General features: G+C 39.3%; 1 protein-coding gene and 1 long non-coding RNA gene across 6 annotated transcripts in view; one reads left to right on the top strand and one right to left on the bottom strand.

Annotated features, from left to right (window-relative positions):
• Positions 1-17,424, bottom strand: part of BBS4 (Bardet-Biedl syndrome 4) — a 65,492-nt gene that overhangs the window by 28,909 nt on the left and 19,159 nt on the right. The gene's annotated exons all lie outside the window — the stretch shown is intronic.
• On the top strand, positions 8,551-15,346 carry LOC138148529 (uncharacterized). Its single transcript, XR_011165084.1, has 2 exons — positions 8,551-11,716; positions 11,849-15,346. It is a non-coding gene; the product is annotated as an uncharacterized lncRNA (long non-coding RNA).

The raw sequence follows: 17,424 nt of genomic DNA on the forward strand, positions 1-17,424 counted from the left end.
GTGGGCAAACTAAAAACTGATGATGCCCCCAAAATAGATTTTACCCATAGGACAGAAAACTGTATTTCTACTATTTGAAACAATGGTCATGGCAATTTACCTCACCTACCTCTGCAAATGGGACCCCTATTACTTCTCTTCTTTCATAGGTGCTACTGAGACTTAGTTATTTGAAAGATACTTGAAGTGGATGTGTGAATTCAGACAACTTGGAGTTGGAAGGGATCTTAGAGATCATCTGTGCCAAACCCCTCACTTTGCAAATGAGAAAATTGAGATTTAGGAGGTGGAATGACTGGCTCAAAGTTAATGTGTGGCAAAGGCCTAAGATCTGAACGAAGGTCTTCTGACTCCACCCCTCTTTGTCATGTCAGAGGGCTCTTGTAGGCAGCTGAATGAAACAAGGAGCTATGCTGGGTAGGGTTACCCAAGACAGACAGGTCATAGTGGAGAGTTCTGACAAAAAGTGATCCACTGGAGGAGATGGCGAACCACCCCAGTATCATTGCCAAGAACAGCCTCCAAACAGTATTAAAATGATGAAATGCAGGAAGAAACACTCCTCAGGTCAGAAGATGTCCAACACACTACTGAGGAAGACTGGAGAACAACTGTAAGCAGCTCCAGTACTAACGAAGAGGCTGGGCCAAAGCCAAAAGGAAGCTTAGCAGTAGATGCATTTGGTGACAAAAGGAAAGTCTGATAGAAGTGATGTGAAGATCAGTATTGGATAGTAACCCAGAAGGTAAGATCTATGAACCAAGGTAAACTGGATGTGTTCAAACGGGGGATGAAAAGATTACACACCAACATCTTGGTCAGTGAACTCAAAGGGACAGGAATGTGGGAATTTAATTCAGGTGATCACTACACAGACTACTGTGGGCAAGAATCCCTTAGAAGAAATGGAGATGCTCTTATAGTCAATAAAATTGTGAAAAAAAAAGCACACTACTAGGGTATAATCTCAAAAATGATAGAGTATATATGTTTGAATGCAAGGCAAACAGTTCAACATCACAGTAATACAAGTCTGTGTTCCAACCACTAGCGCCAAAGAGGCCAAAGTTGACCAGTTCTATGATGACCTACAATATCTTCTAGAAATAACATCAAAAAAGATGCCACATCCATCATAGAGGATTGGAATGCTAAAGTAGAAAACAAAAAAATAATTGGAATAACAGGCAAGTTTGACCTTGGAATACAAAATAAAGCAAGGAAGAGATTAATGAAGTTTTGTCAAGATTATCAACTGTTTATCATAGCAAATACTCTTCCAACAACCCAAAAGGTGAGCCTATGCATGGATATCACCAGATGGTCAATATCAAAATCAGACTGATTACATACTTCACAGTCAAAGGTGGAGAGGCTCTATACAGTCAGTTCAAACAAGACTTGGAGCTGACTGGTTCAGATCATGTGCTTCTTATTGCAAAATTAAGCTCTAAACTGAAGTAGGAAAACCCTTCAGACTGTATAGATATGACATAAATAATATCCCTCATGGGGATTAGAGATCTGGTAGAAAGAGTAGTTGAAAAACTATGGACAGAGGTTCATAAGAATGTAAAGGAGGCAGCAAAAAAAAAAACTAAAGAAAGAAAACAAGAAAGCAAAATAGCTGTCTGATGAGACTTTGCAAATAGCTGGGGAAAGTAAGCTAAAGGGAAAGAATTCTGAAAGCAGAATTCCAGAGAATAGCAAGGAGAGACAAGATTTTCTTAAATAAGCAATGCAAAGAAATGGAAAAAAACACAACTGAATGGGAAAGACAAGAAATCTCTTTGAGAAAATGAGAGATATGAAAGGAATGTTTCATGCAAAAATGGACAAAAGACAAAAATGGTACTGACTTAACAGCAGTAGAAGAGATTAAGAGGTAGCAAGAATACACAGAAGAACTACATACAAGAAAGATCTTAACATCACCAATAATCATGATGGTGTGGTTATTGACCTAGAGCCAGACATCTTGAAGAATGAAGTCAAGTGGGCCTTAGGGAGCATTGCTAATAATAAGGCTAGTGGAGGTGACAGAATTCCATCTGAACTATTTAAAATACTAAAAGATGATGGTGTTAAAGTGCTGTACTCAATATGCCAGCAAATTGGAAAACTCAACAGTAGCTACTAGATTGGAAAAGATCAGTTTATTCCCTGAAGAAGGGCAATGTCAAAGAATGTTCAAATTACTCAACAACTGAGTTCATTTCACATAAAGGTTATGCTTAAGATTGTACAACCTGGGCTTCAGAAATATGTAAACCAAGAAGTACCATAAGAGCAGGGTGGTTTTCAAGAGTCAGAGGAACTAGAGACCAAATTGCCAACACTCACTGCATTATGGAGAAAGCAAGGAAGTTCCAGAAAAACATCTATTTCTGCTACACCAAAGCCTCTGACTATGTGGATTACAACAAACTATGGCAAGTCCTCAAACAGAAAGGACTCTTACTTGTCTTCTGAGGAACCTGTATGCTGGCCAGGAAATAACAATTAGAACCAAAGATGGAACTGATTGGTTTAACATTGAGAAAGGAATATGACAAGGCTGCATATTGTCACCTTATCTACTTAACTTATATGCAGAATTATGTCATGTGAAATGCCAGGCTGGACAAATCAAAAGCTGGAATAAAGGCTGCCAAGGGAAATATCAACAATATCAGATATGCAGAAAATATGATTCTGATGTTGTAAAGTGAAGAAGAATTACGAAGCCTCTTGATGAGAGTGACAGAAGAAAATGTAGAAAGTGGATTGAAGTTAATATCAAAAAAATGAAGATCTTGGCAACTGGTCCCATCACTTCCTGGAAAACAGGGGGAAAAGAAATGGAAGCAGTATCTGATTTTATGTTCTTAGGCTCAAAGATCACTGTAGATGGCGACTGCAGTCATGAAATTAAAAGACTTGCTCCTTGGAAGGAAAGCTATAACAAATCTGGACAGCATATTAAAAAGCAGAGACATCACCTTACCAACAAATGTCCATATAGCCAAAGCTATGGTTTTTGGACTAAAGCACCACAGAATTGACATTGAACTTCTGAGAGTCCCTTGGATATCAAGGAGATCAAATCAGTCAATACATAAAGAAATTAACTCAGATTATTCACTGGAAGGTCAAAATACTGAAGCTGAAGCTTAAATATGTTGGCCACATAATGAGAAGATGGGACTCTGGAAAAAACCATGAATTTGGGAAAGATTGAAGGCAAAAGGAGAAGGGGATGGCAGAGGATGAGGTGGATAGACAGTGTCATGGAAGCAACGAACGTAAGCTTGGACAGACTTTGGCAAATGGTGGAAACATAGAAGGAACTGGAGAGCTATGGTCCATGGGGTCACAAAGCATCAGACGTAGCTGAGTAACTGAACAGCAGCAATTTCTAACCGCAAATCCCCTGCTTCTCCCACTATACCATCACTAGAGTATAGTAAAACAAAACCCCAATGCTTAAACTATGGGGCAGCATGATGCTTTGTTTTCCATGTAGCACTAGGAGGAGGAGGTGATAGTAAATACATTCTGGTGCAAAAGGAAAAAAAAGAGCTGAGACACTCGTGCACAATGAACAATTACCCACCAAAATCACTCTGCTTCTACTGCCACCAAGGTAAATCAAAAGAAAATGGAAACTGGTTACTGACTGACATCCCATTCCTCCCCACCAAACACAACCCTCAAACAAGACTGTCCTTGGCAATAATTTTAAGCAAATTTTACCTGTATATAAATGCTGTAATAGACCAAGGGGGTAATCCACAATAGAATTTTTCCAGGCCACCTCATCTTCAGAGTACTAGAGTATAACTTTAATTCACTTGATGCTTCAGGAATAGGTCACAGGCTCTACAAGTATGAAGAAACAAACCTCCCAGGGTACATCTAGTCCAATACCAGACCACGAACCCCTTCTATGAAGAGTGGGCCAGCCAGTGACAAAGTCCACTAACTCCTGAGATAGCATATTCCTCTTTGGAATAGATCTAATTCTTAGCAAATTTTTCCTTATATTAAGATAGAATTTTTCTCTTTGCAACTTTTAGCCATTGTTCACTGTGCTCTGTGGGGCCAAGCAGAATAAGTCTAACCCTTTTTTCAAATGAAAGATTTTCAGAGACTTAAAGACAGCCATCCTCTATTGTTTCAGACTATAGCCATGTCATTTTACCTCAAGTACTCCTACAAATGGGGTCCATAATGGGTATTATGAATTTTTTAAAATACTCAAAAAAAAGTAGGTTTGTGTTTTTTTTCCTACATAGGTAGTCAGTTTACCTTTCTCTAGACTAAACAATCCAACCAATCCTTAGATGGTCTCTGCTTCATGCACCACCTGGTCACCCTCACATGGAAGTGCTCTATCCTTCCTAGACTGTGCTCCCCAGTACCAATGGTCCCACAACCAGGTCAGAGCACAGTAAGACCATTATCTCTCAGTTCTGGATAATAATATCTATAAATACAGTCTAAAATCATGTTGAGAGGTAGCCTTGGATTCAGGAAGACCTGGGTTCCAATCCTGTCTAAGCCACAGCTGTGTGACCATAAGCAAGACATTAAGTTCCTCATTTAATTTAGAGAATACCCTCAGCAACTCTGTAAGACTCAGTTGGAAAGGAGCTGAGCCAGTACAGAGAATTTTCACACTATGAGTTCCCCACATCAGTAGAATCACAAGTCTGAACCTGCTGGGCCTATCATGCAACTGCCTCATATTCATATAAAACCTTTAGATCATTTCACACATACTGCTATGTAAGCCAGGCTTTTCCCTAGTTCATGCTTGTAGAACTGATCTTTTTGAAGCTAACTGTAGAACTCTACAGGTATCCCTATTAAATTTCATCTTACTCAATTCAACCCATCAGTTCAGACTGCTAAAATCTTTTTTTTTTTTTTGGAGGGGGGAAGGCAGGGTAATTGGGGTTAAGTAACTTGCCCAAAGTCACATGGCTAATAAGTGTGTCAAGTGTCTGAGGCCAAATTTGAACTCAGGTCTTCCTGACTCCAGGGCTGGTGCTCTATTCCCTGTGCCACTTAGCTGCCCCCTGCTGAAATCTTTTTTGGGTCCTTGTTCTTCTATTCAACATATTAAATCCCTCAGCTCTGTATCATTAGAAAATTTGATTGCACTTTCATAGCAATTATTTAATTCTTTGTATTTGTATACTCAGTGCCTAGCACAGTGCCTGACACATAGCAGGGGTTTAATACTTGTTGACTGATTTAAGTCACTGATAGAAATACTGACCACCATAGAGTCAAGGGCAAATCCCTGAACTGGTCAGCTAAAGACCTCCTTTCATTTTAACAACAACCTATTAAGGAATACTCTTCTGATCTGGTCATTCAACCAGGTCCTCTCTCCACTTAAATACACTGTTATGTAACCCATATTTCCCAATATTGTCTACAAGGATGTCATCGGAGACTTTGTCAAATGCCTTGTAGAAATCAAAGTTTATGTTAATGGCAATCCCTGATCTAGTAACCCTGTCCAAAAAAGGAAATGAGGTTGGTCTGGCATGAGTTGTTCTTAGTAATCATTGCTTCCCTTTCTAAATCCTAAATCTAAGCTGGATACTTTCTGAATTGAGAGTTATAGAAAGACTAATAAACATTCTTTCATATTAGTACAAAGGCTTTGAACTAGGATAATTTTAAACTGTTTTCTTAATATTTATTTCTAAAAGAGGGAGGCAAGAAAGAAATAGGGTTGACTGTGTCCAAAATACGTTCTAGAATTTTGACAGAAACCAAAGTCAAACTGACGATTCTATAATATGGAATATATCCCTTCTCCTTTTTTTTTTTTTTTTAAAGTAAGTTAACCAAAACAATGCTGTTATATTTAAATTAGGGTTAAGGGAAAAAATCTTTCTCTGCATCCCTACTTTTGAAAATCTTGCAGAAATTATTAGTTCCATTAATTGTAAGGACCAATCTAGGTTCCCAAGAACTGATAATAAAACACCTACTATCTCCTCCAGTAGAGAGGTGATGAACGTGATGTGGGATATAAACCATCAGACAAAGTTATTACGTCTGATGGTTTGGCTTCAATATTTTCCTTTGTTACAGAAGGGTTCAATGGAAGCAGGGTTTAAAGGAAAATGTGGTATAAAAACAAAAAGAAAAGAAAAGCAAGTAAAAAAGGAAGATACAGGGGAAAGGGAAGGGAAAAAGAAAAAAGGTATTAGTTCCATTTACTCTCTTCCTAAGTAATGAGTGAAGTTCTTCCAGGGCTGCAGACTTGGATGACAAGAAGGGAGAGCTAAAAGAGCTATAACCAGAAGAGCCAAGAGACAGGCTCCTTGGCCCAGCTCTCCCTCAGTGTTGCCTATGATTCACCCTCCCCACCTTGACTTCCTTATCTGTCCAGGGAGAAGGATAACAAGTTCCTTCTCTAACTTGTAGAGGTGTTGTGAATTTGGAGATGATGAATGAGAACACATACTGGAAAGGACAATAAACTTTAGAAGAAGGAAGGTATGCTATGATCATCACTCAGAACATTAATTCTCATTCCCAGGACTGTGCAGATGGAGAGACAGAAGGTATAGGAGCTGGGCTAAGTCTGTACTGACCCAAATATACATGCTGGAAGTTGCTTTGTGTGGCTAAATCCCTGTTATCACCTTGTTTGCTTGTCATGTGCCTCTTTCTCCTAAAAGTGGAGTTCAGAAAAAAATTATAGTTATTTAAAGGTTCTGGTTAATCAAGTTTATACTGTATATTCAAAATTATTGTAAATCACCTTGATGCCTTAAATCAAACCTCAATAATAAACAACATATTCACTATTATTATCTTAAGTTATATAGCACCTTAAAGGCATATCTCACAGAACCAATATGATTTTGCAATAGAGTTACTAATTATGATCAAATCTCACTGTACCATCAGGAAACTTTGCTCTAACACCATCCAGTCATTCATTTGTAACATTGTTTCTATGAAATTAATTCTATTTAACTCAAGTCAAGAAGCATATATTAGCACCTACCATATGACAGGCAGCTGCCAGGGATACAAAAGGAAAATGTCCCTGACATCCAGGAGTTGTGTTCTACTGAGAGAACAGTTAATTTGCCTCGCTTGCCTGTTCACTTTAAAAAGTATCTTCACATCCATTGTTGTCATTTCATCTTTCCAATATCCCATATGGTAGACAGGGCAGTGGCTATTATCCCCATTCAACCAGTGAGGATGTGGAGAGGCTGTGATGCTGAAGGACGGAGGACCAGAGCCCCAGTCCCCAGGGCTCCCAGGCCACTGCTCTCTTCCCATTCTGCTATGTTGTTTTCTAAATCCAGAATTTATGCAAGATCCTCCAATCTGGTGCTTAAACAGTCAGCTATCCATAACTTATTTAAGACAAAATAACATTTTAAGCAATCCTAATCTATTATGGATAATACATACAAAAAGAGAAAACCAAAGTCAAGATTGGAAAACAGGTTTTCTAACACTAAATAAGACACCAAGACAGTAAATTGAATATGACCCTTCTAAGATTTATTTTTGTGTAAAAATTATTTGAGCCAATAGTATAGTTTCTTACACACATATTTACTGTGCTTAATTTTAATTATCCACTTCCCTACAAAACGGTCAAATGACTACTTTATTTTTTAGATGTAAGCAAATCAGGCCAGTGTTAATTCATGCCCTAATAGACTCTGTAATCTAGCATATAAAACCAGAGTCAAAGAATTTCAGAACTAAAGGGCCACTATAGATTAGCTAGTTTAACCTGCACCTGAAAAAGAATTCCATCTACAATATGCCTGATAAGTGGCCATCTAACCACTTAAAGTCCTCAGACTGGGGTAGCCAGGTAGCATAGCAAGTAAGTGCACCGGCCCCAGAGTCAGGATGACCTGGGATCAAATCCGGACTCAGACTCATCTACACAGAAACACCTGGCTGTATAACCTTGAGCAAGTTACTTAACCCCAATTGCTTAGGGGCAGCCAGGTGGCGCACTGAGTAAGAGCACCGGCCCCAGAATCGGGATGACCTGGGATTGAATCTGGGCTCTGATACTTAGTACCACACCCAGAAATAACTGGCCATGTAACCTTGAGCAAGTCACTTAAACCCAAATGCTTCAAAAAAAAAGAAACCCTCAGACTGAGGGAAAGCCACTAAGTTCCAAGGCAGTCTAGTGAACTTCTAGACAGCTCTAATTGTTGGAAAGTCTTCCAATTATCAAGCCTAAATATACCTATTTGAAGCTTCTACTCATTGCTCCAAGCTATGCTCTCTAGGGCCCAAAAGAATAAGACTGGCCTCTCTTCCACATGAAAGCCCCTAAAATATCTGGATCCAGCTATTCTGCCCCACCCTTCCCCCAACCTCCCAGGACTTCTCTATTTCATACTTTTTTTTTTTAAGCAATTGGGGTTAAGTAACTTGCTCAAGGTTACACGGCCAGGTGTTTCTGAGTTGGGTGCTAAGTGTCTGAGCCCGGATTCGATCCCAGGTCATCCTGACTCTGGGGCCGGTGCTCTTACTCACTGTGCTACCTGGCCGCCCCCTCATACTTTTTTTAACCAATCTTCACATGGCATTAGCTTAAGGGCTTTTACTACTCTGGCTGCCTTTCTTTGGTCATTCTATCAAAAATCCTTCTATCAATTATCAAAATCTTTCCTAAAACGTGTCATCCAAAACTGAACACAATATTCTAGATGTTCAATACTGAACAAGGCAGAGTACAGTGGGACTTCTTACTGGTGTGCATGTAATTTTAGAGCAGAAGAGACCTTGGAGATTATAGGATCAGAGACCATGGGATCACCAAGTTAGAAGGGCCCTTAGAGATCACCTGGACTCTGAAGGATTGTGATTTGCCCAAACAGGGTGAGTCAGGGCCTGCTAGAACCCAGACCACAGGACTCCAGATACAGGGAATGTTCTTTCCCACTGTTGTTACCTGAGTGGAAAGAATGGAAGGGGCAGGGACTCAGAGACTGTATTCCTAGCTGCTCAATGGAAACTCGGGCCATACAAAATAGCTGTTTTGTGCTCAAGAAAGAAAACTAGAAAGAACAGGAAGAGCATGGAATGCAAAGTTTTTAACTATGCTGCCTAGAAGAATAGTACTTTGCACACAGTATACCTTTAATAACTGAAATGAATTGAACAAAACTAAATTGAAGCTATAACAAATTCAAAAATCTTTATGAACTTCTCCAGGATGCCAGTCAGATAAACCAAAGATCAAAGCAATTTTGAAAAACAATGCTATCCTTTGAATATATTCAAAAGATCTTTATGGGATATAGTGGTAAACCTTGGCTTCTCAAAAGTTATATTAGTCACGCACAAGCTCTGTTAGGTTCTACCAGTAAAAGCAAAAGCCTAGGTGTCTACCTTCCGAAGACCAGCCTAGTTAAATATAAAGAAGCTCATTACCAGCAGGTTAACCATTTGGCAATGAATTCATTGGCCATGGCAACTGATGAAACAAAGAAATATACAGGAATGCTGTAGTTATAGTTTACTGAGATTTTAAAAATAATATTCAATAAAGCATATTATGCTACTCTTTTGAAAAAGATGGATAAATGTGGACTAGACTAGCTACAATTAAATATGGCTGAATGGCTGGCCCTGACAAGTGACTGCTAATGGTTCAAAGACAATTTGACAGAAGGCTTGCGGTGGAGTACTTCTGGGCGTGTGCATGACCCAGTGAGGATCCAAAAGCTCTTGACTGATCCCTGTTGGGTTGGTTTGGATAACAGGTTGCTGAGGTAACTTCCAATTCTGAGATTCCATGACCCTGTGGTGCTGACAAATCCAAATTTGTCTCAACAACTCTTACAATATTCTTTATGGGCTCTTCTCTTTAATCTCTCCCTTCTCCTATCCATTCTTCACACAAATGCCAAAATGTGTCTAATGACCAGGCCTGACCATCCTCTGCTCAAAAACCATCAATGGCTCCTTATTATCTCTTGAATAAAATACATACCCCAAGACCTGGCATGCCTTGTTAGTTTTATTTTGCTTTATGCATGCTATATTCCAATTTAACTAGAGTATTATATGGACACGTCCTTTAAAGTCAGGATTCTAACTTCTGCCTCTGAAGGCAGCCTGTTGATAGTACAAGCTATTGTCCATACATAGATAGTACTCCTTTCTCATCTCTGCCTTTCAGAATCTTGATCTTCCTTTACAGCTCAGCTTAGGTACCTCCAGAAGGCCTCTCTGAACTCCCTAGTAGTTGATACCCCCTCCCCTCCATAAAAATTACCTTTCATTTACTTATCTTAGTTCATGTTCTGTCCTTCTAAAATGCTAGCATTCTTCCTCTCCCTCCAAATTACTTTCTGCTTGCTTCATCTACATCGTGTAGATCTCTCTGTGTTCGTGTTGCTTCCTCCCAGTAGAATGTGAGCTTCTCATGGGCAAGGGCTGTTTCACATTTGTTACTGGATTCTCCCACCACTTCGATGGTATCTGGCACTTATTAAATGTAGCTGAGTTGAATTTTTTGGATAAGGTACTACATCCTCGTATATTGGCTCTACTGGGGTTCCCACTAAAGGATGAAATCCTGCCTCAGGTCCTTACCATGTGACCCCACAGAAGCCGCTTAACCTTCTATGCCCTTCACTGTTACTACCATTCTTGTTAATATTATCCTGCCGATTCAGAAAGATTTAGTTACCATCACAAATGGTAAGAAGTAGGCCTATTTACCACACTAAACTGAATTAAGAGTAAGCTGAGTACATGTGTATGTGTAAGACAGTGAGGGAGAGCTGAGGAGAGGAGGTCTGGAAGGAATGGGAGCAGTGCAGCTAGATCAGAGAATCCATGAAGATTTTAGGAATCATCTCAATTTCACTTGCTACAAAAACTCCAGAGAGGCCGTGCTGCACAGTGGAAAGAGCACTGAGTTCAGATGCTGCCTCTGACACTTATTACTTGTGTGATGTGCACAAGCCACTCAACCTCCCTGGTCCCGAGGTTCCTCATCTGTAAAACAAGGAGGTTGGAGTAGCTGGCCCCTAGGGCCCCTGTCGGGTGTAGACAGATAAGCCTAGGATTCTACAATAATTATTTTTTTATATTTACCCATTTGCATCTACCAATCAGCAGTCATCAATCTTTAAATGAATGATGACCATTTACTTTGATGCAGTGCTTCAAAGTTGACAAAGTATTCTACACGTTATCTCACTCAAGAACCCCCGTGGTACCAGCCCCATTTTATTATTTCCATTTTTCCAGATGAGGAATCAAAGGTTCTGGGGTCACACAGGAGGGATTTGAGGTAGGATCAGAACCAAGCCTATTCTACCTCCCTCCTACCACATCCCCCCCCCCCCACACACACACACAGACACCACACTGCCTCCACAAAGAAGGCAGAGTGGTTTATAGAAAGGTTTTGGAACATTAAATAGGCCTTAAATATTCACACTGATATTGGAACCAATATCTGATTTCTGTTCAGAACAGAATTCTCCCATGTTCTCATCCTGTATAATCCCTGCCTATGCCTGTCTATTGCTCTTCCATAGAAGATATGCGGGTGCTTGAAGACCTTTTTAAACAACACCAGTGGAACACCTGGCCTGCCTATCAACTTGTCTCAGCCTCACCCATATCTTTTCTGAGCTACACAGTCTTTTATGGTATAGGTTATAGAGTCTTTAAGTGAGGTCTTTTTTCTTAGGTACAAGTCATTACAGCCAACTTACAAACACTATGTCTTTCTAGTGCCCTAAAAAAAGTGTCAAATTTTGCTTTCCTTAAATATGTATTTTCCAAGTAAATAATTTTTTCTTTTTTCTTCCTCTTATTACAGTTGACAGGCTTTGACACTGGCAGACAGAAGACAAACTACCAACATTGTCAGAATGGCATCTTTCCATCTGGAACATGATGGAACAAAATGTGAATATATTGGAAACTGCTGAATGCTCATGTGGACTTCTAGCTTGTTGGGAATGGGCCCAACCAAAAGCAAGTATCATTCCAGAAATTCTGCTCTTCTGAGATGTTTAATGAAAAGAGACACATTTGGATTGACATTTTTTCTACATGCATAATGAAACCATAAAAGATCCAGAAAGACTACAAAAGCTTATTCCAACTTTCTCATTTAACAGAAGAGAAAATTGAGGTCTAAGAAAGGGGAACAACCAGCTGAATCAATCAGACTAAAGCTCATGTCTGCTGACCCTTCCACAGTCCCTTATTCCCTCTTCTATTTGTAAACATAATAGTCTGTATAAGTGAATGACAACAAAGGATTTGAATATACAAAAGCAAAATACATCTCAAATAATACATCCAGACTTACATGATTAAGATCTGCTGTTTGATCATTTTAAAATGGTCTACTCTACTAGAAAAGTCTTATCTGTGAGTGTTCTTATGGATTTTATGGTATATTCCACAGAACTACTTCTTGAAGACAATCTTTGTAATTCTATTCTATGGTATAAATAAAAGTTAAAATATTAAGTATGTTGCACGAGGATTTTTCTGACATTTTACTTGTCATAGTCGCATAAAAGCTAATACAATTAAAGAATTCATTTCTGTGTTTATTATTCTATGTGGATTTTTTTTGCATGTGGAGTTTCACTTCTACAAGTTCAAAGTTGGCTTTAAAATTGTCTTGAGGAATTAATTGATGTTGATTTGAAAATGCTAGGTGCATTGAGAAATAAGGCAACGTGCTTTCCAAACTGGATACACAAAACTGGGAATCCAAGATTCAAAGCGATATGGATCGGCAGAAAATAAGCACAGTAGATGGATTAACTGGACTTGGGAGTCAGAAGATCTGAGTGCAAGTTCCAGCTTGGAAATTTCATAGATACAAGAGAGTTGGACTCATTGATCATTTTCTGTTGCAATGCCCTGCTTAAGTCTACTTAACCACTGGGACACAACATAGACATGTTTACCAATAGTTGGGGTTTTTTTTTTTTGCCTTTTGGAGGGGCAACTGGGGTTAAGTGACTTGCCCAAGGTCACACAGCTAGTTTTTGTATTAAGTGTCTGAGGCTAGATCTGAACTCAGGTCCTCCTGACTCCAGGGCCCGTGCTCTACTCACTATGCCACCTAGCCGCCCCTACCAATAGTTTCTGAGAAAACATTGCTTTTTGTTCCTGATCTAGTTAGAAAAACATATACAATGTACCTGGTCAGCACAATCTTTACCAAAGCGTCTCCTCCCTTCATGGGAAAAGGTGAACTAGGCACTGGCAGAGGGCCCCTGTGGTCTAGCACTCAGTGTTATGTTGCTTAGGCAATGCTGTGCTTGTATCACTGTGGAGCTGCCTTGTAGTCTGTTTGGCCTCTGGAGGCCAAAGGTAGAGAGGCGCTTTCCTGAGGTTTGCCTCCCTGGTATTCGCTAGTCAAATGGGAAGCCTATACAGACACATTTGCTCCTCATTAGTCAGGGTAATCGAGAACATGGTGAACTAAAGTCGAAAAAAATATCTTCTGTTCTTTCTCAGTCGTCATCACCAAATTTTCCTAGTAAAAAGAGGCCATCTTGGAGCAGCAAATAGAGCACTGGCCCTGGAGTCAGAAGGACCTGAGTTCAAATCCGGCCTCGGACACTTGAAACACTAGTCATGTGACTTTGGGCAAGTCACTTAACCCCAACTGCCCTCCAAAAAACAACAAAAAAAAGAGACCATCTAAAAGTATTTTTAAGAACCATAAGTCATGGCAATGTTCATCCTAATCCAAACAGCTGAGTTGTCTTTAAATAAAGCTACCTACAAAATAAGTGGAGAAAGTTTATTTAATGTGTGACACTCAAAACCTACAAAAATGGAAAGAAATATCCAACAGTTACTGAAATCTTCACAGTAGCGCTCTTTCTTGTAGTTGCAAAGAACTGGAAACAAAATAGGTACCCATCATTTTGGAGAATGGCTAAACAAATTATGGTGCCAGAGTATAACAGATTACTGCACAGTAAGAAACAAAAGATACGAAGAATTCAGGGAAGTATAATGAAACTTTTAAGAACTAATACAGAGTAATAAATGCAGATTAGAAAAACAAAACACAGGACAACAGTGTAAGTAGAAAGGACAAAAAAAAATAACTAGTCTCAAAAATGAATGCTTTAATTATAATGACCAAGCTGGGTCCATGAGAAAAGTTGAGAAAATGTACCTTCTATGACTTTCTGCAGACATCTTCAAAAATGATTTATAAAATATTGCATCTTCAAAATGATTTACATGTCAGTGGGTTGGGCTGGACTGATTTTTTTTTCTTTGTTAATCTTTGTTACAAGGGATGTGTTCTGGGTAAGAGTGGGGCCAAGGATATAATTTATAAATGAAGGTGACATAAAAACAAAAGATATCAATAAAAATCTGATTTTTTAAAGAAGCTAATTCAAACCAAAATATAAAGTGGGCTAAGTCTCATACTTGTTCTTTCTTTTGTTGGAAACTAGCATTAACTAAACTTCAACACAAAACAGAAAAATGGTAAGAAAGCTCTTATCTTGAGGACTGGAGTTTCCAACCATGATTCCTCATGACTTTTAGCTGAGAGATTTTTCACAGAAGTAAAGCTATTTTAGCCTTTTCAGGCTAGTCCTTGTCGATAGTACAAAAACACTTCCACAATTAGAATCTTTGTCAATATCATCGGTAGAAACCAAAAAAACCAAACTGCTGTTTTTCAACCTTACAGAACAGATGAGAAAAACTGTTAGAAATATTTGAAACTTTTTCGTGACTTATCCCTTAACTTTTCATTAAAATAAGAAAATGTTGCCTTAAAAAACAGTTGATCACAAGATTTTATAACTGGAAGGGACCTAAGAGATGACCTAGTTCAACCCTCTCATTTAACACAGGAGAAACAGAGGCTGGGAGGGGTTAAGTGATATGCTCAGGGTGGTAAAGAGAAAACCAGAGATTCAAACCCAAGTCCTTTTAATTACAAACAAAGTAAAACCTAGTTTTTAACCATGAGCCCTAAGTGCCTTTCATCAACTACATTTGTGTGACAAAATGAAGAATAGAATTAAGTTCTATGATAATTTTTTTTACCTTTTTTTTTTTTTTTGCTTTTTGGAGGGCAGTTGGGATTAAGTGACTTGCCTAAAGTCACATGGATAGTTATTGTGTTAAAGTCTCTGGTCCTCCTGCTCCAGGGCATTCACTGTGCCACCTAGCCACCCCCTATGATAATTTTTAAAAAAAATTTAAAGCCTTTTATTTTCCATGTTATAAGTAGGGAAAGGAAATCAGAAAAAAAGTGTCAAAATTTCAAATCAAAACAAGAAAAGCATTTCAGAAAGAATTAATTTCAAAGGCAATTAGGAAATTAAAATCCTATCATGATAAGAGTATTCCAGCCCAAGAATAATTCCACGATGCTTCAATAAGCAGAAATCTTTCTTCTATTACCACTGAGCTTGAAAAAAAAGTGACATGGGGAAAAGTAGAGCTCTTGATCCAACCACAAATGGAATTGCTTCTCAGACCAGCAATCCCTCTGCAGGGGAGAGGACCAAGGCAGGTTTTAGTTCCTTGCTGATTAGTTCCAGTTACATCACCAGGAGGCACTTGCTCTTGGCAAAGTCACTTCCCTTAGTTTCCCTCTGTTTATATCACTAAAGGTTTCAAACTTGATTTCCAACTCCTTTCTAGGTTATTTTATACAGAATATCCATGGAATGTTTCTGACATCTCCTCTGAATTGAATTGTCTCTAAAAGAGACACCCTTTAATCTCAACCTTTTGGTTATCCATGATGAGAGTTCTATGCGCCAGCTCTGCCAGGAAATCAAGGACAGGGAGAGAATTCAAGAACCAATTCAACATGAAGTCCAAAGCAACCTTTGCTTCATTTCTTTTTTTTTTGGAGGGGGAAAGGCAAGGCAATTGTGGTTAAGTGACTTGCCCACAGTCACATAGCCAGTAGGTGTGTCAAGTGTCTGAGGTCACATTTGAACTCAGGTCCTCCTGATTCCAAGGCTAGTACTCTATTCACTGCACCACCTACTTGCTCCACTTCATTTCTTTTTTAAGGAAATCTATCATGTCTAGTGGACACTAAAATCACATTTCTCACCGCCTTTGGTGAGACCCCCAAATCCTGCAGTTGACAGGCATCCCCGTTAACACCCAAAAGCTCATCTCACATTTCTAAGCTTTTCTTTTCAACTTCCTCAGGGTTCGATTTTATGTTACATATCTGAACCACAGAATACATGATCAAACCCTGCACAAATTTAACTCATTTGGCTCGTTCCACACTAATATATTTGTATTAATAAACACAAGACAAATAAAATAAACAAATATTTGAGGGCCTACTCTAGCATGGAAGGTGCTCGAGGGCACATGCAGGAGTATAAACAGGGTCCTAGACCAAAGGAGCTTAAGTCTGTAGTTTCTTTTTTGTTTGTTTATTTTGGGGAGGCCAGAGTGGATAAGAAAACAAAGTAAGGCTGTTTAGGGTAAGTGCCAAATGGCTGGTATCCAGCAGAGTGCCATTAAAATTGGGGAGAATGTAAAAGTACTTGCCCTAAAGCCCCTCAGGCTAGGGTGGCCGAGAGTGGCTTCACAGAAAAAGTCGCCTAAGTTGGGCCTCCTATGGGACAGAGAAGGTGACAGGGATATTCTAGGTGACAAAAAGAAAGAGAACAAGGGCACTCACAGAGGAAGGAGGGACTCATTTAAAGGACAGGAAACAGAGATCAGTCTCAGTGGGACCAAGAGCTTCTGGAGGTAATCTTTGTGCCAGACACTCCCAGAGCAGGAAGGACACAGTTGCACAATGAGGCTTTTTGTTATTTCTTTGAACTCTCTAAGTTTCTAATGCCCCAACCTGGAAAACCTCTAGAATCTATAGTCTAGCTAATCACTGTTAGAGACTGACTCCTCAGCTTCAAGTACATAAGAATCAATTAATCAGCAGACACTTAGTAAGCACCTATAATGGGGCCAGGCCTGGTGGAAGTGATAAGGATAAAGAGACAAAAATCAAGGCCCTGATCTCAAAAAGCTTATAGTCTAATGGGGAGACAGCACATACATACTGAAGTCTATACACAAAGTAAATATACAGAAGCTGTCAGAGGACCAGGCCAGGCTTCAAAACGAAGGTGGCCCCTGGTCCTCTGAAGGGTCCAATAAGGAAAGAGGCTTTCAAGGAATGGGGGAGAGCAAGCACCCAGGCAGAAAGGGTCATGCAGAAAGATAACAAAAAGGCCAGTGCAGTTGGATCATTAAGCACAGGAAGGGGAAGTGATACACACAATGGAAAAGCAGACTGGGTCTAGGCTGGGAAAGGCTTTAAAAGACAAACAGAGGAGCTCGTAGTTGACCACTGAAGAAACAGGATGCAAGTAACATGTTCAGATGTGTACTGAAAGGAAATCATTT

Source organism: Petaurus breviceps, unplaced genomic scaffold (assembly GCF_028583685.1).
Source record: "Petaurus breviceps papuanus isolate PSGF00001 unplaced genomic scaffold, PetGlider_PUasm1.0 90825, whole genome shotgun sequence".
Lineage (NCBI taxonomy): Eukaryota > Metazoa > Chordata > Mammalia > Diprotodontia > Petauridae > Petaurus > Petaurus breviceps.